This window comes from Periplaneta americana, chromosome 3 (assembly GCF_040183065.1).
Source record: "Periplaneta americana isolate PAMFEO1 chromosome 3, P.americana_PAMFEO1_priV1, whole genome shotgun sequence".
Lineage (NCBI taxonomy): Eukaryota > Metazoa > Arthropoda > Insecta > Blattodea > Blattidae > Periplaneta > Periplaneta americana.
This window is the reverse complement of record NC_091119.1, coordinates 160,422,903-160,436,315: the sequence shown is the minus strand read 5'-3', so window position 1 is coordinate 160,436,315 and position 13,413 is coordinate 160,422,903. Positions and strand designations below refer to the sequence as shown.

The window sequence follows — 13,413 nt, the reverse complement described above, 5'->3', positions numbered from 1 at the left end:
CGATCACCTGATTTGACTCCCCTGGACTTCTTTTTCTGGGGATTCATCAAGGATCGTGTCCATGCGACTAAGTTATCATGCACCATTCCTGAATTAGTGGAACGAATTGAACACACTTTACAAATGTGTTATGCCTGACATGTTCACCAGAGTCCACGAAGAGTTGATACGTCGCTTACATTTGTGTATTTATCAGAATGGAAGACATTTTGAAAATTGTACACCATAATTTGTCGACAATTGAAAATGTTTTTACATTTATGTGTTTTAATACAGGTTTAAAACACTAACCATTCTTTCGTTTAAAAGCTCTGGCGGCGAGGGGAGGAGGTGTTTGTTTCCAAATCGACTGTACGGCACCGGGAAGGGTTCTTCTTTCTCGTGAGGATGAACGTAATTTAAAAATTATCCAAAATAGTTAATTTTTCGATAGATTCGTTACTTATGAAAAACTCAGCATATTCTCCTGCATTATTTATGACTGAATCTGAACGTTCTGGCAGATTTTTTAATTACTCGTATGTGGAACAATCTCTCAAACCGAATTCTTGGATAACATCTTTTGTAATGTTAGCAGTACGCGGACGCGCATTATTCCCCTACATAATCACTTACAGTTTCTCTCTGTTGTTTTTCCTAAATTGCGGCCTCAAGGCGACTGATTTGTTAGCAATAAATTTCAGCAGTGATGGCAATGTATGAGCCGTTCAGAGCAAAGTCGTGTAAGTCAAAATTGGGCGATGAGGTTTAAAGTAAAAATTCTGTAAAGTATAGCGCAAAATAGCAATTAATATGTCCTTCGTGCTATTCACTGACTACTAATAGTTTAAATAAATTGAATATTAATTGCTACTTTGTGCTATATTTTTACAGAATGTTTACTTTAACCCTCATTACCCATTTTTGACGTACATCACTTCTGTTCTCAACGGCTCATATATAATTCTGAAGCCTTGTTTTGTTATTTCTCACAATAAGAATGTATTTTCGGACTAAGATTCTTTTGACGTGACTGCGTCTTATTCGGAGGTACAAAAAGGGAAAACGTTACATTTGATAGGAAACAGAAAGTTTCAGAAGTCTCCGCTAGATACGACACAAGCAAAAAACGTACGCGTGCTGCCATCTGTTGAATGTTGTGTAATTTATTTGCAAGAATCAAATATCATAAAAAAAAAAACATACGCCCAAAGGGAGCATCGTTAAAAACAAATGGAAGCAAAGTGACGAAATAGAATCCGTTCATCTCATATGAAGTGAAGACGTAGTATCGCAATCAATGGGATTTAAAAATCCCCCGTCACTTTTGATAAAGGTGCATATGTTCTTAATATTTTAGTGGCTATCATACTAGTTTTGAAGTCGAGATTTACGGATTGAAATGTCGACCGAGGACAATGTATTTTAAAGGCGATAAAATTGTTGGCATAGCCTCTCCCGAGAGAAAAGAGTTATCCGTTATAGAGGGCTCAAAGCAAAAGATGGCTACCATTTCTCGTTCATGTTGAAATTTTTTTAGTTGGTTATTTAACGACGCTGTATCAACTACTAGGTTATTTAGGTCGATGAGATTGGAGATAGCGAGATGGTATTTTGGCGAAATGAGGCTGAGGATTCGCCATAGATTACCTGGAATTCATCTTACGGTTGGGGAAAACCTCGGAAAAACCCATCCAGCCAATCAGCCTAAGAGGGGATCGAACCCGCGCCCGAGCGCAATTTCAGATCGGCAGGTAAGCGCCTTAACCGACTGAGCCACGCCGGTGTCCATGTTGAATTTCGAAATTGGATAACAGCTAAAGTTGTTAAAAGAATACTTACTACAGTATTACTACTTTATAGCCATTTCAACTGCTTGAGTTTGATGTTAATTGAATTTCTTTGGAGCGATATCCTATTAATTTCTATTTCATGAAAGAAAATACAGTCTTTTCTTAAAAAAAAAAAAAAAAAAGACATGTTTGACTCAATATTACTACGAATATTGGAGGAGGGAGGCATTTTCTCATGAAATTTCGACACTATGGGACCGGTGTCCATCGCTGTGGAGTAATGGTTAACATGTCTGATCGTGAAACGAGTGGGCCCGGGTTAAAATATTGACCGGGACAAGTTACCTAGTTGAAGTTTTTTCCTGCGTTCTCCCTCAACCCATTAAGAGCAAATGGCGGGTAACTTTCGGCGCTGGACCCTGGACTCATTTCTCTGGCAATATCACCTTCATCTCACACAGACGCAAGATGACAATCGCAGTTGATAAAGCGCCGTAAAATAAACCAATTAAAAGAATGGGGCCTGTGCCTATCCAGCATTGTGATGAATTTGAGGAACTCCTGTTACCCCGTACTTATTGGATGATCGTTTACCTCTACCGAGGCATGAGAACTTGAAATCAGCAGTCGGTTGGTAGGCTTTGGCCTTTCATGGGCTACTGCGCCACGGGTATATTGTTACAAGTAATATTAAAAAGGAACGACTATTTTATGAATACGAAAATCATGTAGCGTAATATAAACTAATAATTTTAATGACTTAGCATAAATGATGAAGGACGAATATTTTAATAATGTAAATCGTGTTCTGCATTTCATTATACAAAGTAAAATTTTTAAACCAGGACTAATACATAAAAAAAAATAATTAATACGGTCTACTTTAATACAGTCAAAATCATGCTTTGTATTTTATTATAAAAACTAAAAGATGTTATGAAGATTAATGCAATTAAAAAGGACAACTATTTGAAAAACAAAATAAAATTTATACTATATTTTGAATTGTATCATATAGACCTAAAATGCTTTTTATCGGAATTAATACAAATTACAATGAATGAATATTTTAAGGAAGTCAAAATTATGTGCTAGTGTTTTTATATAAAGTAAACACATTTAATCTGGATTAATACAATTAATAAAAGACAAATATTTTAAGGACGTGAAATTTATGTTTTTACACTCCGTAATATAAACTAAGAATTTTTAATTTCGAGTAATACAATATAACAAAGGAGGAATATTTTATACAAGTCTAATTTATGTTTTTACACTTCGTGACATTAGAATTTTAATTCCGGATAATACAATATAACAAAAGGATGAATATTGTAAGAAAGTCAAATTTATGTTTTTACACTTCGTAATATAAATGAACTATTTTTAATTCCGAGTATTACGATATAATAAAGGACGAATATTTAAGAAAGTCAAAATTATGTTTTTCACTTCATTATATCAGCAAAATTATTAAACAAAAGGACATATATTTATGAAAATGAAAATTACGATACATTTCATTTCAAAAACTATAACATTTTAATCAGAATTAACAAAAATATAACTATTTTAAGAAAGTAAAAATTAAGTTTTCTATTTTATTATATAATCTAAAAATGTTTAATCAGAGAGAATATCATCGAAATGCTAGCCGTCCATATCTTGGATTTAAAATATCGGCATCCTAATCAATTCAAATGAACAAAAAAGAAAATGTAAATTAATGTTAAAATAATACATAATGAAATTTTAAAAGGGAATATTCTGCGACAAGATGTATTGGCTATCAAAACGATAAAAATTTATTGAAAATAAATAATATACATTGAATATTATAAAGATGATTATCAAAAGATTAATATTTTAAGAAGCTCAAATTATGTTTTTCATTTTACTACACGACTAACAAATTTGAGTTAAGTTTAGTAATTGTAACGAGGAACGAATATTTCGATAATATGAAGATGATTCTTTGCATAGTAGGCTATAAACTAAAAGTTTTAATCAAGTTTTAATTAAAAAAAAAAGTTTTTAACTATTTCAATCTAATTTTTTATTTAATAGCATGGATGGAAAAGGAATATTTTGTTGAATAACCAGATTTCAACTAAAATGTGTCCAAATTGAAATAACCAGTACAACTAAAACTTAATGTGAAGATGCATCTAGTGTTACACTGAATCCTAAGACGTAGAAATATTACATTTCCCACTAATTCCATTGTGAAATCAATTGCACATATGGGTCTAAAAACAAAGAACACCTCCGCCACCTACATTAATTATGATAAATTAACAAAAGATAATTCAGTCACTCACCTATATTTTCTTTTTTCAAACATGTGGTCTGTCACGTTAGAAGGAATTAACACAGTAGAACAATTGCTGTAGAAACGTGCTTGTCACTGTCTGGATCTCTTTTTCCTGTAGCAGCTTGGATGCAAAATGAATGCTTTGTGGTAAAACCGAGATTTCGAGAAAAAAAAAATTAGTTACGCCGCTCACGCTTTCAGAACTGATGGAGTATGACAAAAAAGGCGCGCGCGGGAGATTTGGGGCACGTGACCTGGCTTACAGCGCCGCGCGGAACGTCCTATGGTCACCAGGTGGAAACAGCTTGTCTCGTATTAGCCCTTGATGATGACAGTGTGCTGTCTCTGCTTCATCGAGGCTTTGAGGATTACAGGAAAGGATTAACTCTAATGGACGCAGTCATTCAAGTGTGATAGTGCCTCTAAAACACAGAGCCCCGTGAAAATGTTGCGATCTGGTGGAACAGTATCGCTGCACGCCTTCGTACTAGATAACAATCACGACGGAATACACAGATAAAAGGTCTTTGTTATTTAAAAATAAGCAGTGTTTGGCTTTAGCAGCTTCCCGTCTTTTTAAGCAACGAATAAAAAAAATATATATTCGGGATTTTTTAAAAAAAGTTATGCATAATTACAATTAAAATTGAATGACAGGATTTTCGACAGGATGCTGAAACACGCCAAGCTTATATTTAGAAAGGGATATTTTTATGGATATAATTTTTTTGTAAATATTGTTGTGCGAGCTATGACATCATCGAGCACATTTTAAATTATAGCTATCCTATTGTTTTTAAGGGGAGATTTAAAAGCATAAATTATCAATGTTAAAACAGCCACAAGAATTTTATTTATTTATTTATTTAACTAGCTAGCTAGCGATTACAAATAAAAGTTATAAAACAAAAATGTTTCTAGCCACTAGAGCCAGGCTCGTGTACGATGTGGTCTTAGTCAATAATACGCCTATAACATAAAATTTACAAGGACAGTTTACTTAATACAGTAACTTAATTCAAACCAATAAATAACACACAAGACCAAAAAAGAAAAAAAAAAAAAAAAAAAAGAAAGAGAAAAAAATAGAAAAAATACATTTAATATAAATTGACAATCAGACAGAAGCCGGTGATACTCAATAAAAACATGAATATAGTCGACAGAAATAAAAGGTAAAAAAATACACACATTTGTTAATATTATATCTGTAGTGCTTGGGAAAAGTGACACAAGTCAGTTTCCACAAACCTTTTTTGATAATTTATTGACAACTTACGGAACATCTGCTCGCTTGGAAAAAAAATACATAAGTATTCCTCCCATTACAATAATTCATACAGAAGAAAATCAAATCGACATAAACCAGTGTAAGTTGTCAATAAATTATCAAAAAAGGTTTGTGGAAACTGACTTATGCCACTTTTCCCGAGCACTGCAGATATATCATGAATAATTTTATAAATTTCTTTTTTAAAAGCTTCAATTTTAAAATACTTCAGATTTGGAAAATGGTTTGTAATTTTATTATAAAGTCTTGGGCCGAAACTAGAACCATGTTTAAGAGCTGCACTTATATAACATTTAGGATCAATTAATGGGAAAGTAGACTTTTGTCTTCGTGTACAATATTCATGTCGATTAGATTTCTGTTTTATTTGATTTCTGTGGTAATAAGTTAGTAAACTATATTTATAAATTTTCTCAATAGTTAATACTTTAAAATCTGTATTAATTAAATGAACCATTATTTCAGAAAGTCTTGAATTTAAAAATGTGATTTTTAAGACGTTTATTCAATTCTTTCTAATACACTGATCATTAATCATTTTTACGTAAATATTGATTAAAAAAACTATGTATTATAGACTTATGATTTTTAAACGTTTTAGACATTTTGTTTGATTAAAGATTACATGTTTAATAAAATTTAACGAAAGTATATCCATAAAATCGTAGTACAGATAAGGAATTAAAAATGGGCCGAGTATTGCCAACATCAGAATGCGTAATATCGAGTTTACATATCGTTATTGACATACATACATATCGATATGCATAGCCGTTTCCGTTCTCGGTTTATTGTGAATAAAAAATCTTCATGTTCACGTTATTCGCTTCCCGCGATTGCTGTCAACAAAACATGTCTCAAAATATGATTAAAAATATCTATGTTTAGCAAAGCCAGTGTATGAATAAAAATATTTCAGATAGCTATGCATTGTACAAAATAACATCCTCTACCTGTCCTTAGTGTGGAAGCAATCCATGCGGTCACATTAATTTGTTTTTAGATTTACACGCGCACTTATACGTCTTCCCTCTCTGTCGCTCTCCTAGAGTCAAAATGGCAACAGCGGACTTCCAGACAAACAGTATACAGGCACAGTTACATTGAGTTATTAAGTGCACTAACTCAGTAGTGTGCAAATCAACGCCTTTATCCTCATCAGGCTTCTTATAATGATAATGAGCGTAATAAAATATAACAAGCTTGTATGTTTATATGTCGATAAAATAATTTACTGCAGATTTTATAATAACGTTGTCATATCTTGTGCAGTTATAAGTTAATTTATCGTTAAGTTTACAGGCCATTTTATGGCACTTACTCTGTTTAAAATGCAATGAAAGCAAATGAGGCAAGAGCTTTATTTTACGCTATACGGAGCACCACCTATAAATTTATTACTGTACTACTTTTCTCAATATTGAAGAGGATGTAAGAAAAATAGCCTATGTCAATAGAGTATCTGTTTATTCTGACATAAAATTTCATTTGTGTTTGAGTTGCTCAGTTATGTTAGGCAATCTCTGACCTGCCGCTTCGAATAGTGTTTCGCGACAGTTCTTCCCTCTTTTAAACAACACCTGATGGGTTAGATCCATTTCTCGACCATTCCCCTTATGTTTTCTTTTAATTCCTCCAATGTAACGGCGGCAAACGGAGTGAGGTAAGTGTCCTGCTAACTTGAAGTTTCCGAAATGAAATTTAATTAGTCATTGGAAATAAGTTCGGATAATAAGTGGACGGAGAGAAGAACAATGGAAATACAAGGAGAAGAAAGGGAGTACAAAGAGAAGATGAAAACTAGGAGAAGAAGAAGAAGAAGAAGATAAGGAGAAGCTGGGGAATCTAAGGAGAGTAACAAGGGGAACATAAGGATAACAAATGGAGCACAAGGATAAGAAAGACAACACAAGTATAACAAGAGAACACAAGGATAACAAGAGGAACACAATGATAACAAGGGGAACACAAGGATAACAAGAGGAACACAAGGACAACAAGGCGAACACAAGGATAACAAGGGGAAGACAAGGATAACAAGGGGAACACAAGGATAACGCAAGGATAACAAGAGGAACACAAGGATAGCAAGGGGAACACAAGGATTACAAGGGGAACACAAGGATAACCAGGGATAACAATAGGAACACAAGGAAAACAAGAGGAACACAAGGATAACAAGGGGAACACAAGGATAACAAGGGGAACACAAGGATAACAAGAGGAATACAAGGATAACGCAAGGATAACAAGGGGAACACAAGGATAACAAGGGGAACGCAAGTATAACAAGGGGAACACAAGGATAACAAGGATAATGAAAGAATAACAAGAGGAATACGAGGATAAGGTAACACAGGAATAACAAAAGGAACACAAGGATAACAAGAGGAACACAAGGATAACGCAAGGATAACAAGGGGACAGAAGGATAACAAGGGGAACACAAGGATAACGCAAGGATAAGAAGGGGAACATAAGGATAACGCAAGGATAACAAGGGGAAGGAAAGGATAACAAGGGGAACGCAAGTATAACAAGGGGAATACAAGGATAACAAGGATAATAAAAGAATAACAAGAATAATACGAGAATAAGGTAACACAGGAATAACAAAAGGAACACAAGGATAACAAGGGGAACACAAGGATAATAAAAGAGTAACAAGAGGAATACGAGGATAAGGTAACACAGGAATAACAAAAGGAACACAAGGATAACAAGGGGAACACAAGGATAATAAAAGAGTAACAAGAGGAATACGAGGATAAGGTAACACAGGAATAACAAAAGGAACACAAGGATAACAAGGGGAACGCAAGGCTAACAACGGGAACACAAGGATAACAAGGATAATAAAAGAATAACAAGAGGAATACGAGGATAAGGTAACACAGGAATAACAAAAGGAACACAAGGATAACAAGGGGAACACAAGGATAACAAGGGGAATATAAGCATAACAATAGGAAGACACGGCGAAAAACGGAAATGCAAAGAACACAACGAGAATACAAGGAAATCAAGGGGAATACAACTAAGCAAGGAAGAGTTGTATTTTTATGTTGCGATCAATTCCCAAGGAACCCACTCCTACTGTACCTAGAGCTGGGAAAGATGTAGCTCGACGCCAAATGTACTTTAGTTTCCTGCGTAAATAATTTAAAAAATATAATTGTAAAGACCTATGTTTCATTAATGTGAAGGTAAAATACGTTTTCTAGAATCTGAGTATCAGCTTTGAATTTAGTGTCTATGGCATAATATAAATTCGCGGGTGCTCGTGTAAAGGGGTTTAAGTCAAATTGTAAGGTACGGTATGCAAACTTCTCTTATTTGGTACTGAACAAAACCCCTTTGTCACAAAACACGGAGTACTGTAACTGCATCAAGGATGGAAGAATGATTTAACCCCTTTAACACGTGAAAAAATTAATTATGGACAGTTGAAATCTGTACTTATCCCAGTTTAGCGAAATCATACTTAACCCCCTTTACACGAGCACCCGCGAATTATGCTTCAATAAACATTTCGAAGGGACGCGCTAAAGCGCTATCCAACCATGTACATACAGATTTTTGATCGAAGGTATATATGCCTTACAATTCCATCCATGTAATTAAAGTGTCATAGAATGAATTATAATCTATACCTCGTTTGTTTGAAAATGCTTGCATGCCCATTTTATCTATGTATTGGTTAACGAAGATAGTATGATGCTGTTTTACTTTAACTTTAGTGTGTTACTTACCTTGTCATAATCAAATAATGTAAAGTTCATAATTTAGTGGCTTAAAACTAATTTATATGGCCTACAATCACGCGTTCAGCTCATTACAGATAGTAAGCTGTCTTTTCCTCAGCTTCCCACATCACTATTATTCTCCATGCCTCATATAGAAAGACAAAAAAAAATCGTCCCACAAACCTGGCAACGTTTACTGCTATTTCACAAACAAAAATTCGTTGTTCTTTGCATGTAAAAAAATACCGCATAATGGACAGATGCTTAGCATTCTGTAACAAAAGCAAGACAAAAAATCGTAAAAATGACACAAAAGGGGAAACAGTTTGCAGAAAGTATTTCAGCAGGAGGGTTTGTGCTCCACCGATACAAACACTTCGGGGGAGAGGATATGTCAACGGTTTACAGCTTCCACCTGGCCACTTTCACACTGATATCCCCGATGCTTAAGTCCTAATTCACAATGCAAAGTTAAACATCAACTTAACGTCGGCCCGAAAGCTAGACAGGGACTTTTTGAAGCATCAAGTTCTCACAACCTACGAGTAGGCTACTATTTTTTTTGTCGATTTCTTCCTAAACTCTGCGTATATTGTCATTATTCCATATCTCGGATCTTTCAGGACATGTAAATCTTTGGGAAATTCAAAAGTTACTTTAAACGCTTCAAAATTCCCTCTACAGAAGGATAGGCCTACATGTGTGAATGTGGTGAATCACAACAGATAATTGTTCGCTTCTTATATGACTGTCATCTTCATAGCAGGAAGAGATGTAACTTTGTTAGTTGATTGATTGCTTGATTGATGGTGTTTAAAGGGCGCGTCAGCGTCTATGGCTATTTGCGCCCTTGAGCAAAAGTCAGTACAACTCATTTTAAAACTGGTAGACGTAAAAGCGACATCAATTAAAATTTCGGTGTTAAAACCGTCACCAACTTTGTTAGTCATCTAGGGCCATATTCATAGCCATTCTTAGCGCGGGCTTCCGGTGGATGATCAGCGAACTAACGTTTTTCGTATTCATAAACCAGTGTTAGCGATATGATATGATATGAATCCTGTACAAGTAATCAATCGATAGCCGGGGCAAGTTTAGCACGCTCGTAGCGCGGGCTAGCGAAATGTCTATGCATAGCACCCCTAGAATCTTGTGATGTGAACTTCTCCCAACCAATTTCGGAGATATTCAAAAGACAGTATTGCAGTTCGTCGCTCAACAATTTAATAACGAAAATATTTAAAATTTTATAATTACTATTAAAGTATTTCTGTGTCATCAACATTATCAAATTCTGTCAAGGATTAGGCCTTCTGGCTTGTTCCGCCTCAGGTGAGCTGGTCTTTCCATCGCTTTTTCGGTCTTCTAAGGTCTCTCTTTCCGTTAGGTCTGTAAAGGCTGGTTCAGAATAAACCGGGAATGGAAACGATAACGAGAATGAGAACGGAAATATTTTATATGTATTTAAATGTGAGCATTCGCAATAGTTGACCTATTAACATGAAGATGAAGATGATGATCATCAAGGTGAACTTTAATGTATTTCTTCAGTGTACTATTATAACAATTCTAAATAAATTAACTGAACTTATTTAAATACAGTTACCGTAACACTTTTTAATCACTATTCATTAGTAATTATATTTTTAGTAAGTCTGGACATTTTACACAACTTCGTTCCAAGTGGACATTTTAGGCATTGGATTATATTCAATTAAGGATTGGGCCTTTTCAGATCTGGCCCATGACCAGTTTAGATATTTTACTTTTGGGTTTTATGTAATTGGACATTTTTTGAGCTTGGAAATTTTACATACATGGACGTTACCACATTATGGACATTTTCGTAATATGGACATTTCAGTATTGGACCATGTATCTGCTAACCCAGTGGCCGGCAGAAGCTGCAGTTATGACGTAAGAGCCAGTCAGGCCTCAAGAGCTTGGAAGAGCGAGCAGTTGTGTCGTATTACTGTTAACACGCACCAGCGCAGTGGCGTCAGTGCAGCAATGATACGACAGTTCTTGGAGATAAATTGATGGAATCACATTTCTGTATTTTGCTAGGGAATAACTCCTCTGCGGTCATGATGGCAACATTCTTGACAAATTCCTCGTCATTAAAAGAACGCATATTCTTTTCAATGGCTAGTGAAATCCTATATCTTAAGCCTTAAGCTTACCATTGATTCACTGACAGTGTGTTCCCTAGCTTCACTTAACAATTTATCTTTCAATGCTGCACTAGTACTTGCCGATCTTCTCCCCCGTATTTGTCATAATCATTTGTGTGGCATAGAGAATAATGGCATTGTATATTGAATTTCTTTTCATGCTGAAACAGCTTGCCACAAATCAAACACTTCGCCATTCCTCCATACTCCATAACACAGTTTGATCTCGACAAAGCATTTAACTTGGGCACGGTAGTAACACAAAGTGATGGTGTGTTTCAAAAGTTGAAATATACTTTGCATACTACTCACCAAGGTAGGGCCTAGATAGTTCAATCTGTATATTGTGTAGTAAAATGTCTGTTAAAAACACTTGAACTGTTTTCAAGTTTCCGAGTAGACAAAGTGTTGTAGTACTGCTTAAATAATTTATTTCTATATTTGTATATTTATAGCAGTTTCGGAGCCTCATTTACATAATGCGAACGCTTCTGCAGCTGGCTGTATTATGAATTTCATATTATTATAAGTATATTAAATTTGATTACAAACCAAAATATTTTGTTACATTGATTTATCACGGTTGTACAGTTTTGTTTTCGTACAAATGTATCGTAATTGTGCTGTTCCCATATTACCTCAGAAGAATGGATCGCTCTCTGTCAATGCATAGGCGCCGTACCACCACTGTTCAGTTGAACCTTCTCTCCACGCTGTGCTCAGTATGCAGAGTTTTTCGAGCAAAGAGCGTGGCGGCTCCGTGGTATGACGTCACAGAGCACGGAACGTGCCGGTCACTGTGCTAACCGGACGTCCTTTGTGTACAGGAATGGACTCGTCCACACTGTTGAGTTTATCACATATAACGTAAGTATTTCCATGGTAACCAACGTCTAATGACGTCAGTGTAACTTCCGTTCCACGAAAACCTTTCACTTTTTCTATTAATGTAGATCGAATAGAAGCGTTATACGTAAAAATCGTTGAAATATTTTGAAGTCCAAGGAATAAATATCCCTACATGCTGACGCGTGCTATAAATACAACAATAACAACGAAATGACAACACAATCGCATGACAAGAGTCATATGCACAATACCCACTGTACGAAGATACATCTTCAACTTTCACGTTCTAAATCAAACCTGGTTTGACTCGATTCCTACCGGAAACGTTATCATTTGAATCGTAGCAGCGAACTCAGGGTGTGCGATACGCTATATAAAACAGTTCTCAATCAAGAGACAGACAGACACCTCGAGCTGTGGCAGCTGGAAAGCACCAATAACTAATCTCATTTACATGCTCTATAGGCCCAACAAACCGCAGCGTTTGAACTACGTTTCCGCTGCAAATGTTTCCCGTTTGATCTCGGGGCAGTGGGAAGACAAGACTGGCGTCGGTCTCCATTTAGAGCGGGCCCAACGAGACGCGTGTTGTACAAACTAGATTTCTGGTTACATTACCAACTTTGGCACTTCCCGCTTATTTCACAGGCAACTTCTCACTTATTTCCTGAAGCTGCTATCAATACTTCGACGGTTAGTCTACTTTCGTTGTCCGTTGTTCAACTTAGGCAACAATGCCTGCGACAATGTCTTACTTATGGAAATTTTTCACGTGTAATGTTTGTATTCGGCCTACACTAATAGAAGAATGAAATGATTTTGTGGAACGGAAATTATTCACTTCGTTTGTCATGGAAATGCTTACGTCATATCCGATAAACTCAATAATGTGGGCGAGTCCATTCCTATACACACAAAAGGGGAACCCGCATATATGCACACATAACCTTCTTGGAAGAGTATATTATAATCCAGGGAAGGGTTGCAATATTTTAAAAAGAAATAATGTTATTCAGTTGTGTTTCGACATGGTAACGCGCACAATACATGCATAACTATAGGAAGTTAACACAAGCTTGGTATTATTCACATACTGATGGATAAATAACATTTACGGAATAATCTCATATGCTTATACACAGGGTATCAGTTCATTGCAGCAGCAGCAGCAGTAGTAGTAGTAGTAGTAGTAGTAGTAGTAGTAGTAGTAGTAGTAGTAGTAGTAGTAGTAGTAGTAGTAGTGCCTACTGCTGTGGAGTAAAGCTTA

General features: G+C 35.5%; 1 protein-coding gene across 4 annotated transcripts in view; it reads right to left on the bottom strand.

Annotated features, from left to right (window-relative positions):
- LOC138696773 (1-phosphatidylinositol 4,5-bisphosphate phosphodiesterase epsilon-1-like) overlaps window positions 1-13,413 on the bottom strand; it is a 561,655-nt gene that overhangs the window by 348,903 nt on the left and 199,339 nt on the right. The window contains exon 1 of one of the 4 annotated variants that reach the window (XM_069822166.1): window positions 4,094-4,208. The exons of the other annotated variants lie outside the window; for them this stretch is intronic. The gene's annotated coding sequence lies outside the window, so the exon portion shown is untranslated. Of the gene's footprint in view, window positions 1-4,093; window positions 4,209-13,413 lie in introns of those variants that run through there. 4 annotated transcript variants of the gene reach the window in all.